The sequence below is a fragment of the Dromaius novaehollandiae genome, chromosome 6 (genome assembly GCF_036370855.1).
Source record: "Dromaius novaehollandiae isolate bDroNov1 chromosome 6, bDroNov1.hap1, whole genome shotgun sequence".
NCBI lineage: Eukaryota > Metazoa > Chordata > Aves > Casuariiformes > Dromaiidae > Dromaius > Dromaius novaehollandiae.
In genome coordinates, this window is record NC_088103.1 from 6,509,471 (window position 1) to 6,523,959 (window position 14,489).

General features: G+C 52.6%; 1 protein-coding gene across 2 annotated transcripts in view; it reads left to right on the plus strand.

Moving 5' to 3' along the window:
- Positions 1–12,484: 12,484 nt before the first annotated feature.
- SGMS1 (sphingomyelin synthase 1) overlaps positions 12,485–14,489 on the plus strand; it is a 98,381-nt gene continuing 96,376 nt past the window's right edge. For both annotated transcript variants that reach the window (XM_064513554.1, XM_064513557.1), the window contains exon 1: positions 12,485–12,657. The gene's annotated coding sequence lies outside the window, so the exon portion shown is untranslated. The remainder of the gene's footprint in view (positions 12,658–14,489) is intronic.

Here is a 14,489-nt window from a genome sequence, read left to right on the forward strand (position 1 = left end):
TTGCAGTTAGACTGGAATAAAGTTTGGTGCTTGCCCAAAGTGTCCTCATGTAGATCACCTGGTGCCCTGTAGACTTCTTTGAATACACCAGGTTGGTGAGAGGAACTTATAGTCTGTTTTATGAGAGGACCCAGTGTTTCCCCAAAAGGTACAGGGGAATTTGGGCAGAGGTGTATTCTGTCTAAACTGTATCCTTAATTTTCCTGGAAGTGGTGCCTGTGGCATCACAGCAGTGGTGGGAAGGGACCTCTGGAGGTCTCTAATCCAGCCTCCTGCTCACAGCAAGACTATCTCCTGCCCTAGATCGGGCAGTCGTAATATTTATTTTTATTACTCTTACAAAAGAAAGGATGTTTGATTTACAGACCTTAGCTTACTTCGAGGAATACAGCTTGTGTGGCAACAGAGGACATGAATCACTAAGCAACTTTAAGCAGTGAGGTAAACACTAAAGGGAAATGATAGCTACTAAACCCATTTAGTACAGGCTTGTGCTGATGCCTTGATGTTGCTACTGTTATTAGACTGGCATTCTGTAGGAACAGGAATTATTTTTTCAAACGCAGATATTTTTCCTTCTTTAGATTGGCTTCAAAGGCAAGTGCTGCCCCTACAGGGAAGACTGAGAAAATCCGGTTTGAGAAAGAAACTTCTGCCTTCTTGGGGTGCTACGAACACGAGAAGACACAATCCCAAAATCATTTTGACATGGAAATTCCAAAACTTATATAAAGCGAGGAATAAATACAGAGTGAAACCAGAAAAAGCCTCCAGGATCTGATGCTGTAAATGAACAGGAACAAGAGCTGTCGTTGTGAGACTGCAAAACTTCTGGGCAGAGCAGAAAATAACACAGCAGCTTGACTAGGAAGGAAAAAAGGAAGGTAATTTTTGTGCACAGGAAGGAGGAAAACAGGCAATGGGCTTTGCATTACTTTTTAGTTACAAAAACCCAGGCAGAAGAAGTCACAGCTTCCCTTGTGTAGCAAAAAGGGAGGTGAGGTGGGTTTGCAAAGGGTCTGGGTGCTGCCAAGGGAGACCCCACAGTGCTTTCAAGTTGGAAACGGGGATGATGCCTCTGGACTGTCTTTGGGTTGTCTTGGTTGGAGAATGAGGAAACTCTCTGAAGTTAAACTATATGCAGCTATGGGCCTTCCCCTGCGCTGGGCCAAGCACTCCTCTGTATCACGGCACCGAGCTTGGCATCTCGCTGAGCATCCACAGCGTCTGAGGAGCCTCGTGGGTAAATGACCCAGGTTGAGGGAGGGGAGCCCTCCCCTCTGCTTAGCACTGGCAAGGCCACATCTGGATCCTGTGACTGATTTGAGGTCCCCAGTACAAGACAGACATCCACAAATTGGAGTGAGTCCCATGCAGGGCCACGGCGATGGTGGGGCTGGAGGCCAGGGCGCATGGGAGGCTGCGGGAGCTGGGCTGGTTCAGCCAGGGGACAAGAAGGCAAAGGGGGATCCATCTGCATCCTCCAGTGCCCAAAGGGGTGACATAGACAACAGGGATGGACTCTGCTCGGAGAAGCACAGCGAAAGCACCAGAGGCATCAGCATGAGCCGCAACATGGAAAATCCCAGTTGGCCCTAAGTCTTTTCCCGTGTGAGTGCTGCTGCCTGGGACAGGTGGGTAGCACTGGAGGATCTCCATCCTCAGGGATTGCCCAGACTCGCCTGGACACAGCCCTGAGCAACCTGCTGTAGCTGCGACATTGGCCCTGCTGTGAGCTGACCAGAGACCCCCACCAAGGGGTACCTGCAGCCTGAGCCTGGCTGTGAGAGCACATCTGACCCTGTGGTGGGACGCTGGCTTCAAGGAAAGCAGCCCTGGGACTCGCTGAAGTGCCCAGAGCTCAGGGCTGGCTGCAGGGGACTGACCCACCTCCTCAGGTGGGCTCTGAGCTCCATGATCCCGCAGGCAGGCCGTGGCTGATGGTAGCCGGCCTGAGGGCATGCATGGAGCTGGAAGTGGTATCAGGAAGGGTGCTCAGAAGGAGCTATTCCTTGTACATGCATCATGGGACTGGGAACTTAATGCATATGGTGGGATGAGGCAGAGACCTCACGGCTTCTGCATCCTTGGACCCTGAGCACTAGCACTTTGCAAACTCCTAAAGCGCTGTCAAAATTAGTGTTCCTTTAATGTAGCTGTTACACCGCTTTGGTTCATGAAAGCAGCTCCTCCTACCTCCTGCCATGCTGCAAATTCAGCCTTAAGCGTGGCATAGAGGCTTCCTCCTGTCCTCCTAAGAGCTTGGCACGCTGCTCTGAGAATAAACCTGCCGGCAAAATGAATATTAGTAATATCTGCAGTGTAGTTTCTGCTCTGCTGAAAGCCGGGAACTCATCGGAGAGGAATTTCCGAGACTGCACTCATGACTCACTGAGTCATTGCAGAGATGTAACTGTGCAACTTTGCCCCTGAAATTCCACCTTTATCATTTTTCCTGTCTGATCCAGAGTGGGTTTCGTGAACTATGTGATCTCCGTGGAGCGTCAGCATTTGTGCGTGCAACCTAGAAGCCTGCCTGCGCTAATAGACGTGACCGGCACTTGCACATCCTGCGGAGCAGAGGAAAAGCATTTTGATTTTTGTGCTCAACTGGGAAACCACTTGGGCGCTTAGGGTAACATTTTCTTCTTTTAACTCCTATCTGAAGCCTGATCGAGATCATTTAGTTTTAACCATTCTGAAATGAGTATGTGTTAAGCTGATACAAAGCCGCATGCATGCTGGCAGGACCTGCCTGAGCACGCAGCCACTGTCTGCGGGGAGGAGGACGGGGCAGAGGGCCACGGTGCCCGCGCCAGCTCTGCGCGGGTCAGCTCTGCCCCGGGCTCAGCTGAGGTGGGCGACTGCCTGCGCTTATGGAAAAAATATGATTTGCCCTTTTGGGGATGATGACAGGGTTTTGCAAAGAAACGGACTTTTTCGGATTAGTTTGCCCTGCGCCATGCAACACAGCAGTGTTTTAAAGCCTCCTTTACCTTCGTTTGTAGCTTTGACCCGCTGGTGTTAGGGGTCCCTATGAAAATGCTGTTTGAATAAGCAATGCTAGCACCGCTGGAAAAATAAAGGCTCCAGCATGTGAAGTGCAGCCTCTGTAAGAGTTTCAAAGAAAATCAGACCAAAACTCCTGCCACAGCCAGCAAGAGCATAAATATAACTGCCCCTGTAGAGCTCCCATCGTAACAACACGGTTACTGAAAGCCTGGGAGCATCTGCTCTCAGGAAATACAACCGCTGCCTGAGGATGAAATGTCTTCCCCTAGCAAGAGCAGCAAACCCACTTAGCAATGACAGAAGCAACAACCTAAAAAAAGGAGAATAACTTCCCTTGGTTGTCTTGTTCTGCAGAGTGGCGGTCCCAACCCGCTGCGGCCTCGGGATGCAGCACCAAGCGGATGGATGGATGGATGGATGGATGGATGGAGAAGACCTGGAGAGGCAACACCCATGGGGGCAGGAGCACTGCTCCCAACCCCATGGCTGCTTAGTGTTGTCCGCGTGGGCCTGTGCTTACTGATAAGGGGACAGACAGCCTCCTTTTCCAGGCGTGGGAGCACCGATTGCTTCGCCGGATTAAAAGCCACCGTCCTGTTCCTCTGACAGTCGGCAGTGGGGAAATAGAAACACAAGGTCTTTACCCCGAAGCCTCTGGTAATACACAGGTAAACGGAGGAGGTGGGATGGACCCAGCAAGTTTGAGCTGCAGCTTTTATGTACTAGACATTTTTACTTGATCCTCTGTCCCCTCATTTCTTAAGCAATGGGAAATGAGTAGCGTATTTCTACAGAAAATGTTTTGTACAGAAGGGGAAATACGGTGGTGCCCTTGAGCTCTCGTACTTGCCTGCTCCCTAAGCCTGAGGACACGTCCGATTCCCAAGATCCCAGGGAGAGCAGTGGCTCCAGGTCTGGTCCAGCCTGGATGCTCCACTTGCAAAGGAACAGGTAATATTAAATGCATGTTCAAAACAAACACCAGGTTTGCTATCTTCTCCCCTGCTGAAGCCAGAACCTATTTTTACAACAGCCATTGATCTGGACTGGGCTTAAAGTGAATAAAGCATCACTTGGAGTTATTTCGGGCGAAGGCTCTTACGTCCTGGCTGGCCACACCAGGGAGCAGAGCGGTGGAGTATGTGGGTTTGTCGGTGGAAGTGTGGCATCTTCATGCTGGAGCCCGATTTTCTCTGTGCGGGATTAGGGAGGAGGTCTTCCCAGATGTGCCTCAGAAATGCAGGGATGCTCTGGGAAAGTCAGTCACAGCTCTCCACAGACCACAGCTGGCCTGTCGAAAACCCCGTGTGCCCTCTCTTTTGAGTTATTTGCTTGTTTTCTCCCTTGAGTATTCTTTTCTTCCTTTACCTGTCTTTTTCCTCTCTTTTTCATCTTTCTTCCCTCTTCTTTTTCTCTCTTAAGTTGAGGAAGTGGTTGCTCCTGCCCTGCCTCTGTTAAGCATTTCTCCTTACATTTCAAATTTTGAAGCATTTTCCCCCAAAGACACATGCTGTTTTTAATTAGTAGCAATCATCCATTGAAGCCAGATTAGTTAAAAAAATGAGTTTGTATATTTTTTCTAATGATCTGAGTTTGTATATTTTTTCTAATGATCTGAAACAAGCAGGGGGAAAAGTCTATAATCTTCCACTTATAATGCTGTTTGTCTGTAACAGATCACTGGATAATACCACTGCTGATCTGAGATAATGACACCATCTCACCATTAATCATTTGATAGAATGACAAAAACAGCTGAACTGGAATCTATTGCATTCTTTGGAAACATATTTTGCTGTGTTTTAGCATTTATATGGCACTAAGAGCGCACGACTCTATTCCGCAGCATCTCATAACCATGGCATCTGAATGCAACGTGCCCTTTGTTTGACGACATTAATGGGGTATTTAATTCCTCTTTGTCACTGTGCTGCTGCTGCTGTTGCCTTTAATAGCGTTTCCCACATCAGGGGACATCGAATACCCTGTGGGATTGTGCTACCTGCTGTACGAGTTCAGAGCAACAACCACGTCTGCCACTCACATTTCTAAGGACTTTTAAATTGTCACAGTCCCTGCAACCCTGTCTTCCTTGATGGTTAGCCTGAAGTCGCTAATAAATGACATCATACGACATCAAGTGATATCAAAATGATACCGTGAAGCCACTGAGTAAATGAGTCATTTAATGGCAGATGATAGAATATATAAAGTCACTAAACAAATGCTGCAACCTAAGTAAATGATGCAACCTGATATCAAGTGACATCATAAATAAAGTCAGTGAGTAAACAATGTCCTATAGTATCAAGTGATGTCGTGAATGATGACACTGGGTAAATGGTCCTTGTAATATTGAAAAATGTACCTATGGTGAATTTTGTGGGGTGAAAGCAGTGCAATTCCTAGGGCCGCTTGTATGAACCGAGCTTTTAAGTTTAGCAAATTCAAACAGTGTCATCAATTAAACTAACGCTCTCTTGGCACACCCCTGTTGTGACACCAGAGCTGGTGACAACTCAGGCGTGGATGTTGCTGTGCCCAGGTGGGCCTATGACCCAGATGTATGTCATATATATACCCTTATGGGTATAGGCAAAATCAGACCTTCCTTTGAGTTATCCCTACATGTGACCCATTTTTTTACTCTAGCACATGCGCATACCTGGCAGGCTCTTGAAAATAAGCATCTGAAAGTGCGACAAATGGAAGAAAAGCTTTCCTTAGGATTTTGTTCAGTATGATTTATCTAAGTAAAATGTTATTTAGGATTTCAGACAAATGAACTCTTTCAAAATTGATAACCCGATTAGCATCCTGAAGCTCTCCTCTTGAGGGAGACTATGAGCTCCTGTCGCCGCTGGAAAGTGCAAATACTCAGATCCCTCCTGTTTTTTGGTCTCTCAGGTGGATGGTCACCTGATCTCCATGAGTATACAACGCTAATAATAAATATCTGCATGGAACAATGCCTCCAACCTTTGATTATGATTTAAATAGCTTTGCTGCTTCTCTCTTATCATCACTTAATGAGAGTCAGAGCTAACACACGCATCATCTGCCTCCTGGCACATGGAGACTGAGACCTGGGGCCAACGCGGCGTTCAAAGCGCGGACAGGAGAGCGGTGAGTGAAGCAGGAGGTCGTCTCCTTCTGCTCACACGAGTGGGCAAGAACGTCCCCAGTCCTCAGAAAGCCCCCCCAAAATGATGTTCTTGGTGCACAGTCTGCTGTCAGTGCAATCTCTCAGCTTCTTTCTTGCCCTTGGTGCTTTGGGAATGGTTATAGCTCTCGCGGGAGAGGCTGCTTTCAGAAACGAACGGATTTGTTTCTGCAGGATTAAGACCAGGCGGCAGCCTGGGATAGCTCTTTCTAAGCCCCTCGGACGGCGCTTTGTAACTCCCAACGGGGAGGTCAGGCTCCCCGGGAATCAATTTGCACAGCCTTCAGGTTCGTATTATTCGCCGGAAAATGTCCGTGCCGGGGGAACAGTCCCAGAAAGGGGGAGGTTATTATATGATTACCCTTGGGGAAAGTGTCAGTTACAACATTAATCCTATTACAGCATGAGTAGGAGAGGGTCACAAGAAATGGCAGTCAACTAGAAAACAGCGTCCTGCCGAAAAGCAGAAACCCCAGATAAGAACATACATGTCTTGATAGCATCACAGTGGCACAACAGGAGCAAATAAAAAGATACATTGCGGTGGGGATTATGAAGTCCTCCGTAGGCTCAGCTATCACACGGAGGACACACCAGCACTCCCAACATGTCCCGTCATCGCTGGTGGCTGGGCGGGTACGTGGTGTTTCGTGTGATGGCATGCCTTGGCATTGCTTCCAGCAGGTCACCTCTGCCTTTGCTCTGAGTCTTCTGTATTTCCCAAAGCAGGCGGGAACACGTCACGGTTTCTGAAGGACAGCTAAGAGCATCCTTTTTTAATATACAAGATTAGTAGGCTTCATGTGTGCTAGCTGTAACCCTCAGAGAGACCCTTGGAAAGGAAGCCCACGTGGCTGGGAGGAACCGGCTGTCTGATGTGAGCCCATTCCCAAAGGATGCAACCGAGAGACAGTCCTGAGCACATGAAGCCACCAGGACCCCTTTGCATCCACAGCCACCTTCTCTGGATAGCGACCATATTGATCAGTCTCTGAAACGGCTGAAATCAGTTTTCTCTCTGCAACGTCCCATGAAACCACTGCTTTTGTATGTACTGAAGGGGAAGCACATGTACCAAGGAATGGGGGAGAACGAAGCATCCCCACCTGGAAGCAAACTGACGGAGAAGAGGGCCTTGATTTAACGTGTGCCTGAGAATGGGGCTCTCCTTCACCAACAGTGCAGCATCTTTTGTGTGAGCTCCTCTGTGAGCCTTGTTTTCAGGTGATACCCAGTACCCCAAGGTAAGTGTGTAAGAGGGACTAGGCATGGCTTTTTCCTGGGCTCACAGGGGAACTTAGCAGCAGAAATCCAGACTGCAGGAGAGCTGAAACACAGTGGCAAATGGTAATGCAGTGGTGGAGAAGACAGCTGATTGCATGTGGCAAAGCCCAGGCTAGACTGTGAATGGGAACGGCAAGCAGAACTGTCCTCCTTTCTCTCACCCCTTGAGCTAGAGCTGCAGGCAGAGCAGTGAGCCCCGAAAACACCGTTGTCACCTTTGAGATGACTGTAGCAGAAAACTCTTCCTAACTTGATCACACTCATGCAAGCCAACTCTGCAAAGCTTTAGTAAGAATCAGATTTGAAGCCTGGTCAACCTGGGAAAAAAGAAACTGAGCAGACTGTATTAAATCTACTGAAAAAAAATCCCTTCTTTGGGATGACACTGGTCAACTCATATAAGCAGTAGACACGTGGGTTGTCTTCAGTGACAAAAGCCAAGACAGAGCTACTGCATTAAAAGCATGGAGACCTGGGCTTTGGTAGGTCACCTCACCTCTGAGGATGGGCAAGGGGATACGGTGTGCCCCTCTCCTAAGCAAAAGACACCAGGAGGCCTGGCTGGGAGATGGCCTGGTGTTACACCAATGAACACGAAACTAATGTTACTCTAAATCCTACGCCACAAAGGGAAGGTCCTCCCAGGAGACCAAGCAAGTGGGGTGGGGATGGGGCAAAGCTGCTGCTCACAGACAGATGGAGAAGGACGCACGTGGGCAGCACTGCAGAGACCCTGGGAGCAGCAAGGAGCAGGCACAGAGCTGGGCATCTGAGCAGGCAGACTTTTCCAGAGACAAACAACGTACTTGCATTTCTCTCCCTGATTTACCGTGATGACATCCAGGCGATGCTAAGCGAAGTGGTGAAATAATGGCCAATACAATGCTCAGACTTTATTTTCCTATCAGAAGAAAAAGACACAGTTACAACTAGCCCATGAGTGTGGGGCACACATAACAGGGTGAAAACCAACTCTTGCACAAAATGACCACTGTAGCTACCGTGTTGTAAATCGTTTGCCTGGGAGGAAAGTCAAATGCATTCTCATGCTGAAGGATCCTGGGCTCATGGAGGAGCATTGGATTTCCTCAGCTCCTCCCTTTTCCCAGTGCCCCTCTTCTAAGTCATCCTCTTGCATCTGTTTCCCTTCCTAACTACTGGGCGGTTTGCAGGGGGTGAAAGCTATTGCCTGGATTTTGGAGTTGAACAATAATCATTCGCTGTTAACCAGCAATGATGCAAAGGTTTAGAAAGCTTCAGGTCATGGCAGAGCTCAAAGTTTATTTTTCACACAGGCTGTAAATTTTGAGTTTTCCCTCTGAACAGTTAAACTACATTTTAAGAAATTGCACTATTCGGCATTTCTTTACAGAGGAGCAGGACACCAGGTGGAGAGAAGCTCAACGTGGAAAAGCCAGAAGAGAGGGAAGAAGCTTTTTCACCTGCCTGAGAACATAAAACAGTATTTATACATGCTTTATTTTGATTTCACATGGGCAATGTCTGCAATCCCTGATGAACCGGGATAAGGCATCGACCTTTTTTTAGATTTTTGTATATTCACTAGCCAGGATCAGCAAAAAATGCCTCTTGCTTGATGCTAACGTAACATGCTGGCACATCCAGTACCTCCCTGGTGTTTTCATCCTTCTAATGACTGGGAGAGGGATAGAGGGATGTGATGCTGCTCCACTATCTATGCAATCTTGGCTAACTTAACCACCTTTGACAGGTAACAAATGCCTGAAGTACAGGAAAAGTAATCACAACTTGCAGATCTTCCCATGCTGGGGAACAAATCTGCAGGAAACCAGGTTTTACTCATTTTGGTATTCTGCCTGCCTCTTTGGTCACTGCAAAATGGTTTTGATCTATTTTTCTGTGTAGAAAAAAAACCCCAAACCATTCTTTGTCATATTAGCAAGGAGCAATTTTTGAAGTACAGATTTGAAATAGGGTGTGAAGTACTAGAGTTCATTAAACTAAGGGTTTTTTTTTTTTCCTACCTGTTTTAGACCAGATGACCTCTGGAGGTCCCATCCAACCTAAAATACTCTGTGATTTTCTTTTAACTAAGATTTTTCTAGCAGCAGCTGACTTCTCACATCTTCCAAAGATCTTGGGATTATAATGAAAAAGGTGAGCAGAAGCCAAATGCCTAGGAACAGCCCCATGAGAGTGGAATAAAAGCAGACTGCAGAGTTGGCTCCAACACCAACGCGTCTGGTCTTGTAAGTGGCAAGAGTAGGAAACGAGTGATGTGTCCTGTGCCCTGGTATCTGCACTGCATTTTCCCTGCTAAAAGGCAGGATTTCCCACGCGGTATGTGCAGATCAGCACCACCTTTAAAAGAACGAACAAGCCCAGCCTGGTTAAGCTCCGTTGCAATTCCAGCAAGATTTACTAGTAAGGTGCCTGGCACATCCCAGTATGAGGATTTCTTTTCCCTCAACTGCCTGGAATAAATTATTTATGTTGATGTCTGGTGCTCTTTTTTTTTTTTTTTTTTTGGCTACATACTCTCAAAAAAGCTTCAGGATAGCGCAATAATTTTAAGAAAAATATTATGTTTTGTCATGTTAAAAGGATGGCTGCCCTGAGAAAAAGCATCTCCCTTGCGTAGGGCAAAGCAGGAGGCAGGAGGGATGTTTGCAATCCTGACGTCTCCGTGTGGCCAGGTGCCTCTCACCCAGGGGTCTTATCTCAGCCACCCGCCCCTTGAACAGGGGTGTCACCCCCCACTGAGCATCATCCCCTCACCCAAGTGTCACCCCTCGCCTAGGTGGGTGTCAACCCCAAGTGTCACCCCTTGCAGAGGTGTCTCCTTGCCAACCCCGAGCCACTGCTTGCCCAGGTGTGTGTCATCCCCACCCCCAAGTGCCACCCCTTGCCCAGGTCACTCAGGTGTCCCACCCCCCCGTTACTGCCATACAAGTGTCACCCTTGCCCAGGGATGTCACCGTCCACCCAGCTGTGTCACCAAGTGCCACCCCTCACCCAGGTGTCCCAGCTCCTCCTCAAGTGTCACCTCCCTGCAAGTGTCACCCTTGCCCAGGGATGTCACCGTCCACCCAGCTGTGTCACCAAGTGCAACCCCTTGCCAGATGTCCCACTCCCTACCCAAATGTTATCGCCATAGTGTCACCTCATGCCCAGGGGTGTCACCTCCCCAACCAAGTGCCACCCCTCACCCAGGTGTCCCAGCTCCTCCTCAAGTGCCACCTCCCTGCAAGTGTCACCCTTGCCCAGGGATGTCACCCTCCACCAAGTGTCACCAAGTGCAACCCCTTGCCCAGATGTCCCACTCCCTACCCAAATGTTATCGCCATAGTGTCACCTCATGCCCAGGGGTGTCACCTCCCCAACCAAGTGCCACCCCTCACCCAGGTGTCCCAGCTCCTCCCAAAGTGCCACCTCCATGCGAATGTCACCCCTTGCCCAGGGATGTCATCCCCCCCAGATGCGCCACCCCCCACCCAGAGGTGTCACCCCCCACCAAGTGTCACCCCATGCCCACGGGTGTCACCTCCAGCCAAGTGCCACCCCTCACCCAGGTGTCCCAGCTCCTACCCAAGTGTCACCTCCCTGCAAGTGTCACCCTTGCCCAGGGATGTCACCGTCCACCCAGCTGTGTCACCAAGTGCAACCCCTTGCCCAGGTGTCCCACTCCCTACCCAAATGTTATCGCCATAGTGTCACCTCATGCCCAGGGGTGTCACCTCCCCAACCAAGTGCCACCCCTCACCCAGGTGTCCCAGCTCCTACCCAAGTGCCTCCATGCGAATGTCACCCCTTGCCCAGGGATGTCATTCCCCCCAGATGCGCCACCCCCCACCCAGAGGTGTCACCCCCCACCAAGTGTCACCCCATGCCCACGGGTGTCACCTCCAACCAAGTGCCACCCCTCACCCAGGTGTCCCAGCTCCTCCTCAAGTGTCACCTCCATGCGAATGTCACCCCTTGCCCAGGGATGTCATCCCCCCCAGATGCGCCACCCCCCACCCAGAGGTGTCACCCCCCACCAAGTGTCACCCCATGCCCACGGGTGTCACCTCCAACCAAGTGCCACCCCTCACCCAGGTGTCCCAGCTCCTCCTCAAGTGTCACCTCCCTGCAAGTGTCACCCTTGCCCAGGGATGTCACCGTCCACCCAGCTGTGTCACCAAGTGCAACCCCTTGCCCAGATGTCCCACTCCCTACCCAAATGTTATCGCCACAGTGTCACCTCATGCCCAGGGGTGTCACCTCCCCAACCAAGTGCCACCCCTCACCCAGGAGTCCCAGCTCCTCCCAAAGTGCCACCTCCATGCGAATGTCACCCCTTGCCCAGGGATGTCATCCCCCCCAGATGCGCCACCCCCCACCCAGAGGTGTCACCCCCCACCAAGTGTCACCCCATGCCCACGGGTGTCACCTCCAGCCAAGTGCCACCCCTCACCCAGGTGTCCCAGCTCCTACCCAAGTGTCACCTCCCTGCAAGTGTCACCCTTGCCCAGGGATGTCACCCTCCACCAAGTGTCACCAAGTGCAACCCCTTGCCCAGGTGTCCCACTCCCTACTCAAATGTTATCACCACAGTGTCACCTCATGCCCAGGGGTGTCACCTCCCCAACCAAGTGCCACCCCTCACCCAGGTGTCCCAGCTCCTCCCAAAGTGCCACCTCCATGCGAATGTCACCCCTTGCCCAGGGATGTCATTCCCCCTAGATGCGCCACCCCCCACCCAGAGGTGTCACCCCCCACCAAGTGTCACCCCATGCCCACGGGTGTCACCTCCAGCCAAGTGCCACCCCTCACCCAGGTGCCCCAGCTCCTACCCCAGTGTCGCCTCCCTGCAAGCGCCACCCTCGCCCAGGTGTGTCACCCCCCGCCCACCCAAATGCCGCCCCTCGCCCAGGTGTCCAAGCGCCTCCTCGAGTGTCACCCCCACCCCGGTGTCGCCCCTCGCCCAGGGGGTGTCACCTCCCCCCCGGCCCCGGCCGGTGCGCGGCGCGCAGAAGATGGCCGCGCAGGATGACACGGCGGTCACGTGGGCGCGCGCTGCCCTCCGCCCCGCTCCGCTCCGCGCCCCGCCCGCCGCCGCCGCCGCCGCCGCACGGGACACGGGGCCGCCGCCGCCGCCGCTGCCGCTGCCCAGGGGGATCCGCCCGGCAGGCGGCCGCGCCAACCCGCCGCGGGCCTCCGCGCAGCGCAGCCCGGTGAGCAGCGAGCCCCCCCCCCCCCCCCCACCGCCTCCTCGGCGCAGGGCCGGGCGGCGGGGCCGGGGCGCAGGCCTGGGGGGCTGGGCGGCGTGACAGGGCGGCGGGCGGCGGCGGAGCGGTGACATGTCGCGGCGGAGCGGGGCCGCAGCGCGGCCGGGTCCGGCCCGCGGGCCCGGGAGGTCCCGTTCCTCAGCCCGCCCGCGGTGCCCTCAGCCCCGGGGGGGTCCGGTGCCCTCAGCCCCGGAGGCTCCGGGGGGAACCGGTGCCCTCAGCCCCCGGGGGGGTCCGGTGCCGGCAGTGCCGGGGGTCCCTTCCCCTCAGGGACCGCAGCCCTGGAGGGTCCGGTCCCCCAGCTGCTGGCAGGGCCTGGGACCTTCTCAGCCCCCATGGGGGTCTGGGGGGGATCCGCTCCCCTCCTCCCTGTGAGGGATTTGGGGGGGCAGGTCCCCTCCTCCCTGTGAGGGATTTGGGGGGGCAGGTCCCCTCAGGCCCAGGGGCCCCTTCCCCTCGGGGACTGTGGCCGTGGGGGGGTCCTGTCCCCTCAGTCCTGGGGGTCTGGGCCCCTCAATGCCAGGGCCCCTCCTGCTCAGCCTGGCCATGAGGTCTGGGCCCCACGGCAGGGCCTGGGGGGGTCCCATCCCCTTGGTCCCAGTGTGGCTCTGGGGGGCCCAGGGGGGCCGGTCACCCCAGCCCCATGGCGCCTGGGGCAGGGGGGGTCCGGTCCCCTCAACCCGGGAAGCTCCTGGGTGGTGTGGCCCCAAGGACACCCCCGGGTGTGGGGTGGCTCGCAGGGGAGTCACCCGTCACGAAATTACGGTCCAGACAACCGCAAGGGCCGTCCGCCCACAGCCCTGTGCCTTCCAGGGACGGTGGGGGTGACTGTAGAAGACACGTGGCAGGACCTGCATCTGCAGACGTCCTTTCTCCTCTGCTGTCCCTCCTCTGCTGTAAACAGGTTGGTTTCTCTCTTACGCAAAGCTCTAGGTGTCCACCGTGCCTCACCGCGCGCCCACGTGAGCGGGGAGGAAATCCCGCTTGCAGAAAACGCGTCCAAGTAGCTCGGACCCGGCGTCGCAAGACCTTGTGCGTCGCGCCTAAGGGTGCTTCCCCGCCTGTGAAGGGTGCCCTGTGTGCAGGGATGACCAGGTAAAACTTGGCTGCAGCGCTAGGCTTGGCAGTGTTTTCCTGAACCGAACTGCAGCAAACTGATTTTTTTGTGTGTGTAGGGAGGACTCTACGGAGCTAGAGTCGCTCCTGGTACGCCGCTGAAGTGAGAGCTCTGGGCGAGCTGAGGTGATCTGGGCATCCTGCAAGGTCAAAACAGTGTAAGGTGGAAGTGAAGCTAGTGTAGGTGTCTGAGGCAGGAGAAATTGAGAGGAAAAAAACCTGAAAACTTCAAGATTTGGGGTGGTGGTGTTAAGGCTGTTTCAAATCCGTGAATCAGAGGTTCACGGGGTAGTGACAGCCTCAATGTGTCAGGGGCCGAGAGACTTAACAGCAGAACTAGTGCTGAGAGGCCTTGCCTTCATCAGTGGTCATCACCTTCATCACCTTGGCAGGTGAATACTCTCCTGGTTTACTTGTGAAATTGCTTGCTGATCGAAGGGCTGGATTATTTGGATATATTTTTGGGGGTGTATAATGTATGTGGCTGTCTGATTACTACTGTGTGCCTGCTAGAGGCCCTATTTTGATCAAGCTTTCTAATTTATTCAGTCTTGTGTGAAAACCTCATTAAGAAGGCCTGGTGCCTTCAGGGGCTCTCACTGTACGTAAGAGAGGTGAGGGCGGAAGGAAAAAGAAAAGGGTATTATTTGTAAAAATGGAGC